A 20,311-nucleotide genomic window follows, 5' to 3' on the forward strand; every position below is an offset into this window, starting at 1 on the left:
AACGCCATGACTGTCTTCTGATGTTGATTGTTTAATATGTTCGGTGCTTTATGCATTACGTTCAGTAGTATTTATATTTTGTTCAGTAGTTTTCATATTATGTTCAGTAGTTTTGACATTATGTTCAGTAGTTTTGACATTATGTTCAGTAGTTTTGACGTTATGTTCGGTGCTTTGGTTACTATGTTCAGTAGTTTCATTATTATATGCAGTGGTATTTAAATTATGTTCGGTACTTCTGACGTAATATTCAGTGCATTTTGCATTATGTTCAGTACTTTCGACATATTGCTCAGTAGATTCAATATTATTTGCAGTACATTATGTATTACCTTCAGTGGTCCCGGTTTCTTTATATTCGGTAGATTATTCATTATGTTCAGTAAAAGCATTAGTATTATACTCGGTTGAATGAACTATATGTTCAGTAGTTGTATCATTATGATGATGCAGTGAAAGTCGGGAAATCAATAACGGAAATTTTCAGAAAAAAACAAACGCGGATATTTTCGACGGACGTTTTCTTCATGGACACTTTAACGGGATCAGGAATGAAAATGGAAGAAATGGAAGCAGTATTAAATTGGTTTGGTTTACGTTGACACGTTGGCAATTTTCACAAGGAAAAAAAAAATACTCCTGACTTAATTTGTAAGATGTCATGATTGATTGATTGTTTGTTGTTTTCTGAACGTACAGTGGCAAATATTTCACGCATATTTATGACGGAGAGAAGAATTTTCAAACAAGAAATAAGAAGTTGCATGCGTTGTGGTTGATACACCAAGACCTTAGAGAGACGACAAAAAGACAAACAGCAAAAAATAAAATATAAAAACATATTCTTTAGCTTTTGTATTCCTAGTAGGTAACCCTTTTTGTTTGTTGGTTGTAGCATATTTATCTCATTCACCGACTTTTAAGAGATCACGAAAAATCTCCTTGCAGATACTCCTATAGTATTCTGCATCCTACCCCGCTAATAGGCGCTTAAATATCAGATATTTATTTGAAATTACCCAAGATAAATGAGGTTGTGGATGAGGTTTACAGAATAGAGAAAGTTGATTCATAAATAAGACCATATCAATGATAATTCATGGTAACACGGATTAGCCTCGAACCTGTATCTGGATATTGTCAATCTATTCCTCTTCATTCTGGCTATCTTTGGTGGATCTAGAGACTAAATCCAGAAATATGTTTTTAAACGCTCTGTTCAAGAACAGATATTAAGTTATTGGTTTGGGTAGTTTCTAGTCTCTTATTAAACAAAAGGGGCCATGTTTTATGCATTACTTTAAAATAATAAGAACCATAACTGTACAGAAATGGTGAAAATTTGCACATAATTAAAGTTTTGCACTTTGTATTTTGATATTCATTACCTGTCTAATAGACAGTCTATGGTAATCATATTTACACTTAGACCTAGTTAGTTTTTGTGTATACAGCTTGAATTTGGAAGATTAAAAATCTTAATAAATGATTTTAAAATGACAATCATACTGATACTCAATGTTCATTTTTTGTAGCACTTTGTACAATATTTCATTCTATACCCTTGCATACCAGCATAAATTTCAATGTAGCTCTTTGAATGTATGAAATTTATGACTAGTTGTTTTCTGGTTTTTCTGCTATTGCAGAGCTTTTTGCTGTCATTTTTGTCTGAATTCTATCACGAACTGTTTTATCATTGTTGTAATAATTTCTGACACAATGCAGGAGAAGAATGTAAGATTATCTTTGTCTGCAATAGTGGACGAAATAGTACGTCAAGATTTGTTAACTCGTGCAAGATCGTGATTTTCGAGGAAAATATCGAATGTACATAATTTGCATGGTAACATAAATTAACCAGTTCTGATTACGACCAGTTCAACATTTCATTCCATAGTAATAATAAATTCGGTATGCAGAAAAAGTTTAGTTATTCTGTTAATCATTTAATTCTGTAATCACTTTTTTTTACCTTTTTCCAAAGTTTTAAACATTTTTTTTAAAGCACCCCTTTATTCTTTATTCTTTATTTTTTTGCCCACCTTCTCTTTTTTGGGGGTAGTGGCATTATTCTCTATTCTGTAAACCTCATCCACAACCTCATATATCTTGGGTTATTTCAAATAAATATCCGATATTTAAGCGCCTATTAGCGGGGTAGGATGCAGAATACACTAAGAATATCCAGAAGGAGATTTTTGGTGGTCTCTTAAAAGTCGGTTCATGAGATTAGTATGCTACAACCAACCAACAAAAAGGGTTACCTTCTAGGAATACAAAAGCTATAGAATATGTTTTTTATATCAATTTTTTTTTTGCTGTTTGTCTTTTTGTCGTCTCTCTATAGTCATGGTGTATCAACGACAATGCATGCAACTTCTTATTTTTTGTTTAAAAATTCTTCTCTCCGTCATAAATATGCGTGAAATATTTGCCACTATACGTTCAGAAAACAACAATCAATCAATCATGACATCTTACAAATTAAGTCAAGAGTAATTTTTTCCTTGTGAAAATTGCCAACGTGGGAACGTAAAACAAACCAGTTTAATACTGCTTCCATTTCTTCCTTTTTCATTCCATCCCGTAAAAGTGTCCATGAAGAAAATGTCCGTCAAAAATGTCCGCGTTCGTTTTTTTCCGACAATTTCCGTTATTGATTTCTCAATTTTTACTGCATCATCATAATGATACAACTACTGAACATATAGTTCATTGAATCGAGTATAATACTGATGCTTTTACTGAACATAATGAATAATCTACCGAATAAAAGAAACCGGGACCACTGAAGGTAATGAATAATGTACTGCAAATAGTGTTGAATCTACTGAACATAATGTCGAAAGTACTGAACATAATGCAAAATGCACTTAATATAACGTCAAAAATACCGAACATAATTTAAATACCACTGCATATAATAATGAAACTACTGAACATAATAACCAAAGCACCGAACATAATGTCAAAACTACTGAACATAATGTCAAAACTACTGAACATAATATGAAAACTACTGAACCTAATATAAATACTACTGAACATAATGCATAAAGCACCGAACATATTAAACAATCAACATCAGAAGACAGTCATGACGTTCTATAGTCATGGTATATAATTTAATTACATGCATCTATGCGTGAGTCACTGTTTATTTTTGTATTTAATTTATATGGTAAACGTTTAGGCTTAACTAGAACGTTAAAAATTTGGCTGTAGGAACAGAGTCGAAATAATGATGGTCAATTTCTATACTCAACAAATATATAAAACACCAAAAAATAAAAGGAAAGTTTGAACTTGAAGACCATAGATATAATAGCCATAGATAACCAAACTTTGGTAAAACTGCACATTCCATAAATATAAACGAATGCACAGTTTTACAATTGTTTGATGATCTAGGCTTCATTGTTTTACATGCATATATATATATGAACTGCTCATTTGTACAACTTCACGGAGAACTGTGCATGCCGTACAGATCGTATGAAAATTGTAAAACAATGCACGCCCAGTTCAACAAACTTTGGTAAAAACTGCGCATTCCATAAATATAAACGAATGCACAGTTTTGCACTTGTATGATGGGCCTGGTTGCATTCCTGTTACGTGCATCAGCATGCACTTTTTTACAATTGATTGATGATCTAGGCTTCATTGCTTTAAATGCATATAAATGAACTGCTCATTTGTACAATTTCCTTGGGAATTGTGCATGATGTACAGATCGTATCAAAATTGTAAAACAATGCACGCCCAGTTCAACAAACTTTGGTAAAACTGCGCATTCCATAAATATAAACGAATGCACAGTTTTACAATTGTTTGATGATCTAGGCTTCATTGTTTTACATGTATATATATATATGAACTGCTCATTTGTACAATTTCCTGGGGAATTGTGCATGGTGCATGATGTAAAGATCGTATGAAAATTGTAAAACAATGCACGCCCAGTTCAACAAACTTTGGTAAAACTGCGCATTCCATAAATATAAACGAATGCACAGTTTTACAATTGTTTGATGATCTAGGCTTCATTGTTTTACATGTATATATATATATATATGAACTGCTCATTTGTACAATTTCCTGGGGAATTGTGCATGATGTACAGATCGTATGAAAATTGTAAAACAATGCACGCCCAGTTCAACAAATTGTGGTAAATCTGCGCATTCCATAAATATAAACAAATGCACAGTTTTACAATTGTATGATGGACCTGGTTGCATTCCTTTACGTGCATCAGCATGCACAGTTTTACAATTGTTTGATGATCTAGGCTTCATTATTTTACATGTATATATATATATATATGAACTGCTCATTTGTACAATTTCCTGGGGATTTGTGCATGATGTACAGATCGTATGAAAATTGTAAAACAATGCACGCCCAGTTCAACAAACTTTGGTAAAACTGCGCATTCCATAAATATAAACGAATGCACAGTTTTACAATTGTTTGATGATCTAGGCTTCATTGTTTTACATGCATATATATATATATGAACTGCTCATTTGTACAATTTCCTGGGGATTTGTGCATGATGTACAGATCGTATGAAAATTGTAAAACAATGCACGCCCAGTTCAACAAACTTTGGTAAAACTGCGCATTCCATAAATATAAACGAATGCACAGTTTTACAATTGTTTGATGATCTAGGCTTCATTGTTTTACATGCATATATATATATGAACTGCTCATTTGTACAATTTCCTGGGGAATTGTGCATGATGTACAGATCGTATGAAAATTGTAAAACAATGCACGCCCAGTTCAACAAACTGTGGTAAATCTGCGCATTCCATAAATATAAACGAATGCACAGTTTTACAATTGTATGATGGACCTGGTTGCATTCCTTTACGTGCATCAGCATGCACAGTTTTACAATTGTTTGATGATCTAGGCTTCATTGTTTTACATGCATATATATGAACTGCTCATTTGTACAATTTCCTGGGGAATTGTGCATAATGTACAGATCATATGAAAATTGTAAAACAATGCACGCCCAGTTCAACAAACAATTATAAAACTGGGCATGCTCAGTTCTACAAAATCATGTGACAAAACATACCTCATTTTTGACAGAAAAATCCTTTTGTTTGATTAACTTTCTACTTTCCGACCAGTGTTGATTGTTGAAATATACAATGTCACGTGGTAGCCTATCCATGGGTGGACCGTATCAAAGACATAAATGACTACCTGTATAAATGATCGAAAATTTTCGAGACGTTCCGAGAATCTTGATTCTGAGAATATCGAATGGCCCATAGACACCGTAAGTTCTAACCCGAATAATTCAGTCGTTATATTCCACTGCTCTACGATGGCTACATTAACCTCGCGAGTGGGAGAGTCGATCACGGGGAGGGACTGAATTATTCGGGTTACGAAAGTTCCAAAACTCACCAATATATTAACCCGAATAATTCAGTTGTTATATTCCGCTGATCTACGATTACTCCATAAACCTCGCAAGTAGGAGAGATCGATTACGGGGAGGGACTGAATTATTCGGGTTACCAATATATAAGCGTGAACCCTGACGCAAAAAACATTCAACACATAAAACGTCACTTTATTTTGAAACAATGAAAACAAAACTTATTTATAGCAATACAATAACCAAATCATGATCATAAAATTATTCAACACAAAAATCGTTTTCAGAAAGTCATTTCGTTTTGAAACAATGAACAATAAAATATTTATAGCAATAGACTAACCAAAAAAACGATTGAAAAATTTGAAAAACACAAAACCAATAAAAAGGGTGCTAACGTGTAGGGTGCGAACGTGAATGGGAGCGAACGTGTTTTTGGGCGAACCGAGGGGCGAACGGTCCCTGATTCGTCAAAGTAGGGGGCAACTTTGACCTGCCGAGGCCATAAAGTACCCATTCTAGTTTAAACTCCGGTCTGGGTACCAGAGATATGTGTGGGAGGATGAAAGGCTAGATCCCTGTAAACTTTATTTCCGGCTGTGGAAGATCGATTTTCGGTCTCTATTCGACCAAAGATGTACTGCTTTCTGAATGTTTGAATAAAAGAACGATTTTATTTAACAAATCATTGTTTAACACTATTAAAAAATATTTTCTAAATAATGATCCTAGAATTTCTTCTGCATACAAACATGAAATGCCAAATGTCATTGAAACTGAAATGTAAAGACGGTGTATTCCTTGAAGTCACGAATTTCAACAATGAACATAACCATGACATTACTAAGGTGAGCATCACCCCTTTGTAAACGTATTATTTTGACTAATATGATTGATAAAGAAAACATAAAAAAAAGTGCCTAAAACAAAACTGTACTCTACTCAAATTTACGATCTGTTGCTGTCTTCAACTTTTATTATTTAGTACATATTACTAGTCCCATCGTACATTGCTGTCTTTCGTGTAACAATAACGCAATGTAACTGTAGCCTCAATAATTATTGTTACATTCGTAATTAATCAGGTCCTTACCCAACCACGCATTCCGGCAATTAGTCTCCAATGTAACAATAATATTTTTATTATTGTTACATTTCCATGTAACCATAGCCAGTGCCTACAATAAAACACTGTTTTTAAATTCCTCCCTAAATATTCTATACCACTCTCTTGTATACCTATCCTTAAATTACATAATTTTAATTTTCCCGTACGGGGAAGAATCACGATATAGCCGTGTGAAAATCACCCTTCTGATGTTCTGAAGTTTCCAGCTCCCCGAGTCATAATCGAACTCGGGACCTTCACCACTGTACCTGTAGCCATCGTTCTTGGTTTATCGAACGTGACGTTCTACGTTTGGGTCGTCGTAACGTTTGACAGAGAGTGATAGTTGCCTATATTAAAACGCATATGATCACTGAGTCACGTGATGTTAGACCAGACGACAATTCCGGAACTTTGTTGAGCTTAGCCTTTGGTATGTTTTCCCAATATAACACAAAAACAAACTAAATTTGGTTAGGTATAGAGATACAGCAACATATTGACTACTGCTTTGAAGTTCATACGTTTTTGTCCATGCCCAGCTGTAAGCCTCAGCTGTAAGCATAGGCTGAGACCCTGATTGCAGAGGCAACTCTCAGTCTTTTAAAGGTTAAGGTTCCTTATCAGTTAGTCCGTCAATATTTATATGTAGGTATACTATGAATTATCCATTCGCTGCTTGTTTCCAAATCGACTGTGCCAGATGGATGTCCATATATTGGGGCATTTAAGCTGCCATATGCTAAGAGGGTGGTAAAGGGTTATTTTCGTGCAACGTGATCGTAATGCAAGACCGGTGCCTCGTTCAACCTGTTCTGCTGATTTCATTTTAAGTGCATCATGATTTTCAAATGCTTATTTTGCGTGCTTAGTATTTTTCAAATAAAATTCAAAGATTTGGCAAGGATTGTCAAGAAATAATAGATTCATTTAAAAAGTCTAGATCAAGAATACACTTTCGTGTCTCAAGATATTTGCATTTCAAAAGTTAAGAAGATCGTTATATACTTTTTAGAAGCTGTAAACCATTTGTATAATAAATGTGTATACTAAATCGGGAATATCAAGTAAAACAGAGACTTTATATAAACAGGAAGACAGTGAATCAGCTGCTCAGATGGATGGTACGCAGAGTGAGAAAAGAAAAGGGGGGAAGATTGTTGTATAACTGGATATAAAGGTAGTCTAACTGGTTGAGTTAGGGAAGATCTTCTTTGGCTCAATCTGTTCGAGAACCGCCTTTAGATCCTGAGATTGAGGGTTATAATCCCTCTGGTGCCATCCTTATTTCACAATATTAAACTGCAAACATCTACTACTGGTACATATGAGTGTCTGTAAGTGCCTGGCAGTTAGATACATGTATGGTCATGAGGTTTGACCAGGTCATTAGATGACCATGGCATGTCTGGGTGCCATGCATGGAACTGGCAAGAGGGCTTCCGAAGTGAGACTCGGGGGTTGTCCAGGTTTGAATCCTGCTGGTACATGTACCATCAATATTTCACAATAATGCTTTTAATTCTGGAACACTAATCAATATGTCTAGAATAACCTTGAATGATAGCCTAGCAACTAAAAATAAATGACATTCAATGGTTGCACAATGGAAAGCCTTGCATATTGTTTTTTTTATCTTCTGTGCTATGACAAGATTTTAAAGAACAATATGTGGCTTCATGGTTATTGCAGACATTTTTATTAAGGGGCAAATTTTTTGGATGAAGGGGGAAATAGTCGGAAAGTACTGGAAAACCTATGCATGTTTCCAGGCAGCTGTTCTGTTTCAATGATGTTTTCCCGTGTTTTTCAAAGCATTTTCACCTCCATTATGAAAATCTGCCCCTATTAAATATGGCTGCAATAACCGTGAAAGGGCCTATTGTATAAAATATTTCATCCCCAAAATTTTATATACAGGTCATTTACATTTTGCAAAATGGCAAAAGGCACATGGATATTGTTTGGCAGTCATTTTAACCTAGAAGACGAAAAGTAAATTTCAAGGATTTATAACTTATGTGTTGCTGTGATTGCAACTTTTTTTTCATGAATCGTACCTATTGCAGTCAGCAGTGTTGTTTTTAAACATTTAAAACGTAATAATACATGTACATGTACATGAATCTGACATTCATGCATTGATCACTTAACATGAGGTATTAAAAAATTTTATTCATTCCTTTCTATTATTTTATTCTGTTTCATTGTATAACTGGCCCTGTCAAATCTTGTTGTTACAGTTGTAGAGCAAACAATTTAATGGCTTCTGAGGACAAGACATTGGGCACGTGACAAAAAGTTCAGAGGTTAATGTTTTTTTTTAAACATGTATCATATGCATGCCTTGTGGTATTTTTACCTCACATCGTCATATTTTTACCCGTGCTTAAACATGTTAAATAAAACTTAAATTATAGTGCTGAAATCTTGAAGGAATAAGCTTCAGTATACTTTACATTTATTGCTAAAAAGTGTTGTTAAAGTATTCTAAAATGACGAATGAAGTAAACTTTTTTTCTGAAAATTTACATACATGTAGGTCCACAGAAAATCACAAATTATTAAAGTATAGTAACGTATAGAAGGGTATATAAACTGAAGTAAAACCATTTTATTTTATATTTGGTATGCAGTTATATTGGCATTTGCAAGTCCAATTTCCATAGAAATTATATGGCCCCATTTCCTCATCATGGTTCTTTGATATGGTAGCTTTTTAAAACTAATTGATTTTGAACATTTTTTTAGGATATTTATTTCACTATGAATTTATACTTCAATTAAATTAATTTATATTTAAAAAAGTATCTAAAACAAAGTTTTTACTACATCATGCACAAAGAACTATTTTCTAGTTTAAACACGACCGCAAAAATTAGGTATGGCCATGGCGATGTTGTCGCCAAAGACATTTGATTTCCAGACAATAACTTGAGTATAAGTGTATGGATTTCTATGAAATTAAACCACAAGGTTCCTTCCCACAAAAGGAAAGTTTGGATTGATTTTTGGGGTTATCGCCCTAACTTTTTAAAGTGGCATTAGCTACTAGATACATGTATAAAAAAAATAAAATATGTGATTTTTTTTTTTGGTTTAATCATTACAATGCATTAATGAAAGTGAAATGGTGAAATAATGATTCGCTTTTAACAGCCAGTTTGGTTCAGTTTTGTCTAAATAAGCAAAAAAAACATCGCTTATGAATTATTTCACTTGCAAGGGAATAGTTCGACCTCATTGAATCCGTATTCTTGTGAACTATAATTGATCCCTATAGCTAGAGATGGGTTACGCATGAACTAAGTTTGTTCAGTTATAGAACGGAAAGAATGTAAACATTAAAAGTGAAACAAGGGTAAACCATTTGGTTGATTGATTCGATCTAGAAAACCTCATTCTTATACAGGAAAACAAACGATTTTTAACACATTTTTTAACCTATAACATGAAATCAAACAGACCTAGAAAAATCCAATTGCATGAGTTCGCAATCTATTTATATCTATGTTTATGTTTATATTGGGTTATATGACCGTCGGCAGTCTTTAGAGGTCACCTCAATGGTTAATTAGATGGTGTCTAGACTAAAATACACATGAAATGCTGATACATACTGTCGAGTCTATGCATCGTAAATTGTTTATTTTAGACTTCTTATAATTTGGATCTGGTTTTTAGTATGTTATAAGTCGAATATAAGAATTTGAGTCAAATCAGTGAACAGGAATTTGACAGCTTAATGCCTCTTTAAGAATTCTGGGCCAAAAACAATACTTTTCTAATAATTTGTATGAATTGTTTATTTCTATACCTATTAGAATTTTACATACAAAAAGACAACATGTACAATGTGTGCAGACACTACTCAAGTTCCAAGACAGTCTATTTTTCTGTGTCCGACTTCATTTTACATACAAAAGTCATGTGATAATGTCAGAAATCTGTGCAATGTTGGGTCAACAACCTCATCTGCATGACAATATCAACTTACAGGTGATGTTACTGAAGAGTACTTATTAAACAGGAGGTCAGACTAGGGGAGTGGGGTTGAATTTTTTTCAGTGGAAATCTATTTAAGGTAGATCGGGTGTCTTTTCCTGAGCATACAATACAGTGGGAAATCTAGGGACAAAATATTACATGTACCTCCCCTGTAAATATTGAAAACTAGATCTTCTCAATGTTTGTCCCATTTTAGCAAGGGCGCTATCAATTATGGATTCACGGGAAAACGTTCTGGTAAATAGTTAAAATAGAAATAAGTTGAAATAAAAACAAAACTTACGTTCAATGTTATCATTTCCCTCCTTAAGTAGCAAACGACGTGTACAGCAGGCTATAAAAACTTGATGTAATTGGTTTAAAATGTTGCTATGCGAATAAATTCCTGGAGTACCAACTTCAATTTATTTTTCTACTGGCTGTTTACCTTTCTGGAACATGCTAATTATCCGAATATATATACAGCTAGATCAGAGAAAGTCGGGGAAAAAATTCCAAAGGAATCGATTGATATGCAGCAAAGATTGGCACTTTTGAAATTAAGGTACTAAGCAAATTCAAATAGACCTTATCTCGATGTAAACATTGAATGTGAATAGATCAAGAAGACCGCAAATACATATATATATATATATACAAAAATCAGGACAACCTTTTCTTAAAATTGTATAAAAAATAGCAGAAAGATACCTACATGTACTTTATAAAAATAATTACCTTTTAATTTCTAAGATGCACAGACAGACTTTTAAATTTTTATATTCACAAAAAGACAATATTTCTTTACTGAATGTACATGTGACAAGAGCAGACCGGTGTGCTTGATAACTTAGGTGTGAAAAATAAGTATACTTTGGGACTTTGTACATGTTGTAACATGCTAAGGACTCTTTGGAACACTCCGAAAATTGGTGACCCGAAAAATCTTTAGATTTCGTATGTTCATGATTTTTTCCAATATTTTTTATCAATATGCAGCAAAGATTGGCAGTTTTTAAATTTCAGTTTAACAAGCTTCTAATGCAATTATCTCGATAAATACTGAACATAAAACATTGTGTATTTGCATGTATATTTCTAATAACACAGTTTAACAATTTATTTATTTAAAATGAACAATTATTATTTGGAAATAACTTGATCAGTATCGTCACCGGCATTGTTTTATTATTGACTGTCTCGACTCTATCATAAGAAGAGTGAATTTTTTACATACAAAAAGACAACATGTACAATGTGTGCAGACACTACTCAAGTTTTTTTTCGTTCACTGGATATCCCACTGCATATATTCTACGCGTCTTGCAAAAATACTTTTTTGGTTTAAATTTTTTTTACCAATTATCATTCAATTTACAACATGACATCTAAAACTTGAAATTAAAATATGAAACTATCAAAAAATTAAGTGTCTTTATAATTTTCTGAAAAAATCCTTTTAAAATCAAGGGCAGATAATTATATTGAATTTGATAAGACAATTTGTGTCTTTTGGATTTTTCAAGAAATTAAGGACCATGACCCCTATTTTTGTTTGATATTCGGAAGTATTTATGAAAACCAATTCTCTCATTGAATTTTAACTAATTGAATTCTATCGTTTAATGTTTCCTTAATAAAGCAAAATTAATTTCCCCTATATAACCCATATAAAATAACTGATTTCAATTTATTTTAACAACAAACAAGGTCAATGCATATATATGACCCCCAGTTTTTATATTGAAATTTGAAAGTACGTTGACCCAGAAGTCTATCACAGAAGTTTTAATAAAAATCTATTGTCGAACATGTAGAAACCCCAGCTACGTTAAATCATGCCATTTGCTTAATTCACCTGTGTGAGAGAAAAAAATATGAAGTGCAAATTTTGTTTAGCAGGTCTACTAGCTCTGTTTAAAATGCGCACCAATTTTCGGTTAATGGTATCAGTACATTCTCCTGTCAGAATGTTTGAATTTTAGATTAAGAGAAAATTGTACATGTAAGGTTAACCCTTTCATCCCAGACGATGCCTTGAGTCATTGCCTGGTGCGTACCTAACAATGCCTCAAGGCATCACCTCCCGTTGACCCAACAATGCCTCAAGGTATTTTTATTATTTTTATTATCAGTTTCTAGCTAGCTTTTCAACCTGTTTAGCACTATAAGTTGCAAGCTTTAAAAAAAAGTAATATTTATTCATGTATGTAATTGAAATTGATGAGCTTTGGTATAAATCCAGTGCGTTTTCTGGAAAAAATAAAATAAATTCTTTTGACTTTTTTCCTATAAATCTTGAATAAAAATTATTTTTCAGAAATTCTTATATCTGTGAACATGGATACATTACCAATTTGAACTTGTAGCGTAACAAAAACTGCTTTTAATAGTCAAAAGCTAGGGGTGGATTGTTTTAATCTTGCTGCAATGTGTGAGCTGTTACAAATCTTCCAACATTTGTTAAGATCAAGAACAGTCAAAAAGTTCTGTTCTTGTGATAAATTAGTAAAAAAAGTATAACAAAAATACTGAACCATAAAAATTGACAAAAATAATTTTGTACTGTTTCATATTAATTTTCTTTCATCAACCCTCTATCATTCTTTTAAAAGTTGTGTAAAGGAAAGCTAATATCCCCCTAACCTTAGTTGTATGCATTTGTATGTTATTGTTTGTTTTCTATTGATATGAAAAACAGAAATGTTTTTAATTTGAAGTTATAATTATTTATCAGCTGTTCAAAGCAATAGCTTTGTTCCCTTTAAAAGACCAAAATCAAGTATATATATTGATTATATGTTTCACCTGTATTTACATATATAAGCACCTTTGGGGGTCTCAGTGGACTTTGAACCATCATGTTCATTGGAGCATATCGACTTTGTTGATAATTGCAGGCTGACTAGTCAACTGTATTAAATATTTTTTCTTTAATATACATGTACATATGATGTCTTGTGTTAACTAAGACTTTGTTTACATTTCATCCATTGGTGACTGCATCCAGCTAGCTGAAGTAATGTAAGTCAAATTCAATATATTAAAAATTACAGTAAGAACATAGGAACGACTTACTTTGATTTAATTTTACTTGTATATATGCTGTTTTAACATCTAATGATTATAATGTGCAAGCAAAAGAAGTCTTCAGTTGAAGAAGAAAAAGTAACAGAATTAGTACATATAACATTTATATATTCTTAACCTTAAGTGGTTGAACTGAGTCAGTGAATGCTTGATTAGTATTATATTGTGCAATATCCAATTATCTTTGTTTCCTGATAAATTTATCAAAAAAAAATGAAAAAAATAATAAATTTGTTCATGTACATGAATACGTTTACAAATGCCAAATTCAAAAGTTTTTTAGGATCTTCATGAACTGAGACATAACATATATATATATATATATATATATATACATTGTGACATAATGTAAATTTATACAGACTAAAGTGATCTAGTTTATTACAGATGTCCCCTCGACATTACTCGTAAATCAAGGACAGATTTGACATATCAATGTTACTGTAAAATACACTAGTTTTTATGTGTTTTGACTGTAATTACAGATATATCATTTGTCTCAAATTTAGCCCAACAATATTAGATCTGCAAATTTGTGAAAGCATATACATGTATGTATATACATGTACAGTCTAAATTGAAAACAACGTTCAAACCTATGATTGTGTTGGATAAAAACCGCAATTTTTATATGTGTGCATGCAAAACAAATTTCTTGATAGAGGGGTCTAAATACAGCACAAACAACATTCTCCAAAAGACCAAAAAAGTGAAAAAGTATATTTTAACAAAACGCATTTGACTAAAAGGTTGAACAACAGATGTTCTTAAACCCTGCTTACTGCCATTGGGGATTGCCAAATAAACGGATCACAAGATGTTACAAAATGGATCTTTTAAAATTATTAATTTAATACCAAACAGAAAACAATAAACTTGCGGAAAAAATGGTATACCACTAACAAAAGGTGCAAAAAATAGTAATTTCGACATTTAATGTCTCTTCAGTGATGTTAGGGATCGAAACGGTATTTGGAAGGCCTTAAATTTACCTCAATTTAGGATAGACTCTTGAATTTTGAAGAGTCGAAATATTAGAAATAGGATGAACAGATCATATAAACCCGAAGGAAAATATAATACAAGTCCAAACGAAAAAATATAAACAAGTCTAAATTGAAAACAACGTTCAAACCTATGATTGCGTTGGATAAAAAAAAGTGAAAAAGTATATTTTAACAAAACGCATTTGACTAACAGGTCGAACAACAGATGTTCTTAAACCCTGCTTACTGCCATTGGCGATTGCCAAATAAACAGATCACAAGATGTTACAAAATGGATCTTTTAAAATTATTAATTTAATACCAAACAGAAAACATGCAAGTCTAAATTGAAAACAGTGTTCAAACCTATGATTGCGCTGGATAAAAACCGCTATTTTTATACGTGTGCATGCAAAACAAATTTCTTCGTAGAGGGGTCTAAATACAGCACAAACAACATTCATATATACATTTCTTTCCAACTTGATCAACTTGGTCAGGTGGCTTACAGTCAAGTTGCCTTTTTCACAAATAAAAATGTTGACTTAAGTTGATGGTTTGTTTAACGGAATACTATTAGTTAATTTCCTTTTATAATTTAAAAATATTTGTTTTTGTTAAAATTGTTATGGGATTGTGTTCTTCCTAGGATCCTTAACTATGAGATTACTCTGATGCCTTTATTTTTTCCTTCATCCTCTCCAAAATAATTTGTTTAGCAAGTTTTAATATGAATACTGCTTTCTTGGATACTCTAATGCACAATTATAAGGCATGATACAACACAATTTTAAGGTATAAGACACAATTATAAGGCATAACACAATTATAAGGCATAACACACAATTATAAGGCATAACACACAATAATAAGGCATGATACAACACAGTTATAAGGCATTACACATAATTATAAGGCATAACACACAGTTATAAGGCATAAGACACAGTTATAAGGCATACCACATAATTATAAGGTATAACACACAATTAAAAGGCATAAGACACAGTTATAAGGCATAATACACAATTATAAGGCATGATACAACACAGTTATAAGGCATAAGACACAGTTATAAGGCATAACACACAGTTACAAGGCATAAGACACAATTATAAGGCATGATACAACACAGTTATAAGGCATAAGACACAGTTATAAGGCATAATACACAGTTATAAGGCATAACACACAGTTATAAGGCATAAGACACAATTATAAGGCATGATACAACACAGTTATAAGGCATAAGACACAATTATAAGGCATGATACAACACAGTTATAACGCATAACACACAGTTATAAGGCATAAGACACAATTATAAGGCATGATACAACACAGTTAAAAGGCATAAGACACAATTATAAGGCATGATACAACACACTTATAAGGCATAAGACACAATTATAAGGCATAAGACACAATTATAAGGCATAAGACACAATTATAAGGCATGATACAACACAGTTATAAGGCATAACAAACAATTTTTAGGCATGAGACACAATTTTAAGACATAAGACACAATTTCTAATCTGCAAATTTGTGGGTTGCTATTGAACTTTTTTTTTTTCGAAAACCATGCTTCTGGATTTGCAAGGTCAGATATTTGAATGTTGATGTAATTGGCAAAAATTTGAGCAAGGTGAAATAGAGAGGCAGAAGATACCAAAGGGATATTAAAACTGATAAGTCAAAAACAAACTCACTTAAAACTGACAACACCATGGCAAAAAATGAAAAACTTTTAACAACAAAAAGACATACAACAGTCCACAAAACAAAGCATAGAAATCTATAGACAGAGCAACAAGAATCCTACCAAAAAATGTGCAGCAACATTTTGATCATTACAATATGTTATGTCTGTAAATGAAAGCAAATTTATCTTATAATAATTATCATACCTAACATTTTTAATCGCTAAATGTAACCTGAATACTTGTTGATCTAATTAGCTGCAATAAGTATATATCTTTTTAGTTTCAGAAAGTTTATTTAATTTTCCAAATAAACAAAATGCAATCTATCTAAACAATACTTGTCTTGGCTTAAATTATTATGATGAATGCTGCCAAGACATCTACATTTCGGTTCCAGATGAAATATTTTGAGCCATAAACAATATTCTTACCAAATTTAGTAAACAATAATGCCCCATAATGGACAAGGTAAGCCCCTTTTGATTTTAGGGTTAATAGGTCAAAGATCAAGGTCACAGAAACAATTGAGACTGAAACTACTGAGCCAAATTTAACCACACCTTAACGCAATCATCATTAGGGTATCTAGTTTTAAAAATGTTTCCGAAGACCCTGCCTATCAACCAACATGGCCGATGTTACAAGGTAAAATGCAAGTTTTGTCTATTATCTTGAAAACTGTTATGAAAAGAGAAAATCTGACAGGGCCAGAAATGCTCAGAATGATTAGATCTTTATATTTTCCAGTCACATCAAAACTGTCAGACGATTTCTTATAGGAGTTATTGCCCTTAAATGACAAATTTTAGCAATTTTTTTTTAAAATTTTGCCTTTTCTCTTAAAGGCTATAATAGATAGAGAGAAACTTTAAATTGCAAAAATAATCAGCAATACAAGATCTACAAATAAGTTTGCAGGGCTGAAATTGTCGGACGACTCCTTATTGAAGTTATTGCTACTTAATGACAATTTTTACCCATTTTTACATCGCGATGACCTTGGGGTCATTTAGATGTATTGCTATCGCCTAGATTTCCATTATGTAAATTAGTTTTGGGTTTGTAACCGATCTATAAACATGATAAATATGCGCACATAAACGAATGCAAAATAACATTCCTTATCGTTTGATATAAATACATCTCTTCAATGAATACTGATAAAAATATTTTTGTTTACAACATAAATTAATAATATGAAAATGTTTTGTAGTTAGATATATATATATAAGTAAAAAATCATTGATAATATCAATGCAGACGTACCGAAAAATTGTGTTAAAGCATGCGGAAGAATATCTCAGAGAACTTTTTGCGAGGACCGGTAACTCTGTAATTGTTTTTGCGGGAAAATATGAATGCCTACTCGTATCCAATCTTAGAAAAATCGAATTTTTACAGAAAAGTGTCCACCATGTATACTGATTTGTATCACTACAATATAATAGTTATTGTGAAGTTGAATTTCCTGTCATTTATACATCATCCACGCACGAACTTGTCTCAGAAAAAAATATATCTCTGTACATTAACCTCAGTTTCAGGTAAAGAGATATGTTGTTTTTTTCTGAGACAAGTGCTTTTGACCATCCTCAAGAACTTGTGGTCATCCGATGTTCAGTACTTCAGTACTTTGATTTGTGTTTTGCACTTTTTGTCTAATATCTTAAAAACAATAATAGATAGATAGAAACTTTAATAAGCAAAAATGATCAGTGGGAGAAGATCTACATATAAGTTAAACATGGTCGAAAGCATTCAATGACTCCTTATTGGAGTTAGTGCTCTTTTAATTTTAATGACTATTCTTAGACAGTTTTAGTGTTTTTATAAATAAGAAGATGTGGTATGAGTGCCAATGAGACAACTATCCATCCAAGTCACAATGTGTAAAAAGTAAACAATTATAGGTCAAAGTACAGCCTTCAACACGGAGTCTTGGCTCACACCGAACAGCAAGCTATAAAGGGCCCCAAAAAGACTAGTGTAAAACAACTCAAACAGGAAAACCAACGGTCTAATCTATATAAAAAACGAGAAATACTTATGCCTATTATCATGACAACTATAGTAGATAAATAAACACTTTGAACAGCTAAAATGATCAGCAAAACAAATAGATATAAAAAGATGTGGTATGAGTGCCAATGAGACAACTCTCCATCCAAGTCACAACTTGTAAAAGTAAAATCTACAAGTAATTCAACTTAGCTGAAATCGTCTGACGACTCCCTATTGGAGTTATTGCCCTTTAATGACAATATTTACCATTTTTTTTGATTTTGCCTTATAAGTTTCATGACAGAACTTGTCAGTCGACTCCTCTTTGGAGTTCTTGATCTTAAATGACAATTTTGACCAATATTTTCAATTTTTGAATTTTTTCCTATTAACATGAAAGCTGTAAGATAGACACTTTAAATAGCAAAAATAATCAGCAAGACAAGAACTACAAATTAGTCATTTTTGCAGAAATAGTTAGTAGACTTTTGATAGGAGTGATTACCCTTAAATGACGATTTTTTTTACCCTTTTGTGTGTTTTGCCAAATAGGCAAAAACTAAAAAAAGATTATATAGAAAGAAATTTTAAACAGAAAAGATGATAAGCAATACAAGATCAGCAAAAAAGAGATTTTTGTCATAAATTCTATTCTAGCAGAATGTTGGAGAGGGTCCATTGTTGAAGATGCACATAGACCTAGGTGACCGACACAGGCTCTTTAAAACATCTAGAGCCTCTAGTTTGTTTTCATTATTTGACATTTATACATTGTCAGCAGAGTTTACATTGTTCATCATTACAGGCTGAAAAATCTTTGTCTTCTACTAGAGAACAAAAAATAAAAAGATTATCCAACCAGTTATTTGCTTTACTTCCAGTGGTAATTATATTATTATTGTGTTTTTATAATAATAATGAAATCAGAATGTTTCTATGGGACACAGATTTCCACGCAGGAAATGTAGGCAGGAATAGCATATTTCTGAACTCTAGGTATTTTCTGCTATTATATCAAGGATTTTAACGCTGGAATAATACAAGTGAAATAAGCCAAATTTGAACTCTATGACTATGTGTGTTAAGTGGTCATTAACAACCTTTTTTAAATTTTTTTAAATGATTTATACAGGATGACGATAACAAATTTTTTGGTATTTTCACCTTTATCAACTTTTGATAGAAAAAAATGCCTAGCAGGATGACTAAAGATGAAATTATGCAAAGGCCTGATTTATGCTTTGTATCCATGGATCATTGGCTTTGGGTCATGCAGTGAGCCAGTTATTATACAAGTCTGGGCTGGTGCTCCTGTGGCTGAGCATGAAGACTGCAGCTTTCTTTTATATTATTAATTTGTATATTTTGACTAATTTGATTTGTTCAGGAATAGTCACATATTAAACTATATTTTCAAAGGTTGATTGAAAACGGCTGATAGAAAAGTGATATTGCATGGTTATTTTTAGAATATCAAAAAATCTATATTCTTTGTGATGTCATCTAATGAATTTTTATGATACTTTTTTATACGCCCGTTTACGGAACGTGTTATGGTATACCGTTGTCTGTCCGTCCGTCGTCAACATGTCGGACATTAACTCAAAAACGCTTTAACCAATTTGCATAAAACTTTGGTAAATTGTTTATATCTATTGACGTGAGCTCCCTTTTGTTTTTTTATAAATTTTAGATTTTACGTTTACGAGTTATGGGGTTTTATTCATTATAAAAAGGGGGATTTTCCAGTTTTCGGACAATAACTCAAGAATTCTTTCACCAACTTGCAAGAAATTGTGGTGAACTGTTTATATCTATTGACATGAGCTCCCTTTTGATTTTTATATATTTTAGATTTTACGTTTCCAAGTCACAGGGTTTTATTCATAAAAAAAAGGGGGATTTTCCAGTTTTCTGACAAAAAATCAAAAATGCTTTCAGCAGTACTTATGAAACTTTGGTGAATTGTTTATATCTATTGATGTAAGCTCAGTTTTGAATTTTATAAATTTTTCATTTA

General features: G+C 32.2%; 1 protein-coding gene and 1 long non-coding RNA gene across 5 annotated transcripts in view; one reads left to right on the forward strand and one right to left on the reverse strand.

Annotated features, from left to right (window-relative positions):
- The window catches only part of LOC127724783 (uncharacterized), a 66,673-nt gene that overhangs the window by 24,572 nt on the left and 21,790 nt on the right, over positions 1-20,311 (reverse strand). The gene's annotated exons all lie outside the window — the stretch shown is intronic.
- The window catches only part of LOC127724656 (carnitine O-palmitoyltransferase 1, liver isoform-like), a 212,107-nt gene continuing 198,674 nt past the window's right edge, over positions 6,879-20,311 (forward strand). For 2 of the 4 annotated variants that reach the window (XM_052231686.1, XM_052231688.1), the window contains exon 1: positions 13,410-13,532. The gene's annotated coding sequence lies outside the window, so the exon portion shown is untranslated. Of the gene's footprint in view, positions 6,955-13,409; positions 13,533-20,311 lie in introns of those variants that run through there. The other 2 variants (XM_052231687.1, XM_052231689.1) reach the window with 2 other exon arrangements.

The sequence above is a fragment of the Mytilus californianus genome, unplaced genomic scaffold, assembly GCF_021869535.1.
Source record: "Mytilus californianus isolate M0D057914Y unplaced genomic scaffold, xbMytCali1.0.p SCAF_14, whole genome shotgun sequence".
NCBI lineage: Eukaryota > Metazoa > Mollusca > Bivalvia > Mytilida > Mytilidae > Mytilus > Mytilus californianus.